Here is a 2,244-nt window from a genome sequence, read left to right on the forward strand (position 1 = left end):
AAGATGAAGTCAAGCGTATTGCCTGCCTTGTGAGTAGCAGTAGGAGTAGCAGTGTTTTCTGTGGTAATCCATGTTTCCGTCAGCGCCAAGAAGTCGAGGGACTGGAGGGTAGCATAGGCTGAGATGAACTCTGCCTTGTTGGCCGCAGACCGGCAGTTCCAGAGGCTGCCGGAGACCTGGAAGTCCACGTGGGTCGTGCGCACTGGGACCACCAGGTTAGAGTGGCAGCGGCCACGCGATGTGAAGCGTTTGTAAGGCCTGTGCAGAGAGGAGAGAACAGGGATAGACCGACACATAGTTGATAGGCGACAGGAGAGGCTACGCTAATGGAACCAAAAATCTCAAATTTAGACTCAGCATACTAAAGGGCAAATTTCCACCTGTCTAATATCCATTGCTCGTGTTTCTTGGCCTAAGCAAGTTTCTTCTTCTTATTGGTGTCCTTTAGTAGTGGTTTCTTTGCAGCAATTCGACCATGAAGACCCTATTTTCACGCAGTCTCCTCTGAACAGTTGATGTTGCGATGTGTCTGTTACTTGAATTCTGTGAAGCATTTATTTGGGCTGCAATTTCTGAGGCTGGTAATACTAATGAACTTATCTGTCACACCCTGATCTGTTTCATCTGTCCTTGTGCTTGTCTCCACCCCCTCCAGGTGTCACCCATCTTCCCCATTATCACCTGGGTATTTACACCTGTGTTTTCTGTCTGTCTGTGCCAGTTCGTCTTGTTTTATCAGGTCAACCAGCGTCTTACTCCGTGCTCCTGCTTTTTCTCCGTTTTTTTGCTAGTCCTCCTGGTTTTGACCCTTGCCTGCCTTGACTCTGAACCCACCTGCCTGATCATACTGCCTGCCCTGACCTCGAGCCTGCCTGCCACTCTGTACCTCCTGGACTCTGACCTTGTTATGATCTTTTGCCTGTCCACAACCATTCTCTTGCCTGCCCCTTGGATACTAATAAATATCAGAGACTCAAACCATCTGCCTCCTGTGTCTGCATCTGGGTCTCGCCCTGTGCCCTTATTATCCTCTGCAGCAGAGGTAACTCTGGGTCTTCTTTTCCTGTGGCGGTCCTCATGAGAACCAGTTTCATCAGTGCTTGATGGTTTTTGCGACTGCACTTGAAGAAACTTTTCCGGATTGATTGACCTTTATGTCTTAAAGTAATGATGGACTGTCGTTTCTCTTTGCTTATTTGAGCTGTTCTTGCCATAATATGGACTTGGTCCTTTACCAAATAGGGCTATCTTCTGTATGCCACCCCTACCATGTCACAACACAACCGATTGGCTCAAACACATTAAGGAAAGAAATTCCACAAATGAACTTTTAACAAGGCACACCTGCGAAATGAAATGCATTCCAGGTGACTACTTCATGAAGCTGGTTGAGAGAATGCCAAGAGTGTGCAAAGCTGTCATCAAGGCAAAGGGTGGCTACTTTGAAGAATCTCAAATATAAAATATATTTTAATTTGTTTAACACTTCTTTAATTACTACATGTTTCCATATGTGTTATTTCATAGTTTTGATGTCTTCACTATTATTCTACAATGTAGAAAATAGTAAGAATAAAGAAAAACCCTTGAATGAGTAGGTGTCCAAACGTTTCACTGGTACTGCATATTGAATACACATTTTCTACAACTGAAGACTTCTCGTCTCATAGCCACAGTATGCCAGTTTTCATTAATAATTACATTAGTTTATTGAACTGGCATACACAGTGCTTAAGGACAGACATATAATATGGATAGAGAGTCCTTGTGACAACAGAAGTTTAACTGACATTTTTCTCATAGAGCTCATTAAAGCAGGGACCATGCAGGTACAACCTCTCAGGTACTGATACTGGAATAATCTCTCAGAACAATGTCTGAAATGCCATGCATGAAATATATATGACATGTAAATCAAAAGTAAATGTTTTCTGATTGTTTTACATACATTTCTTCCAAATGCATTGTGTCTTACAATATGAGTACTGAAAGCATAACAGGCCTATTGGTCATGAATAATATAAATGTTTGAAATCTGCTACATTTTTTAAAATCAATTTGGCATAACAGACCCATACGATACACTGTGTGTCGGGCTACTCATGTATATGTGCATCTTAGTTATTATCTGCATGCTTGGATGGGAAAAAGGGCGCATCATCGTTTCCGTGGTCGTCACATGACGTTGACCAATAAGAACTTTGGTAACTTTTTTGCTATTTGATAAAGAAAGAAAAGCAAAGA

This window comes from Salmo salar, chromosome 24, assembly GCF_965601325.2.
Source record: "Salmo salar chromosome 24, fSalSal1, whole genome shotgun sequence".
NCBI lineage: Eukaryota > Metazoa > Chordata > Actinopteri > Salmoniformes > Salmonidae > Salmo > Salmo salar.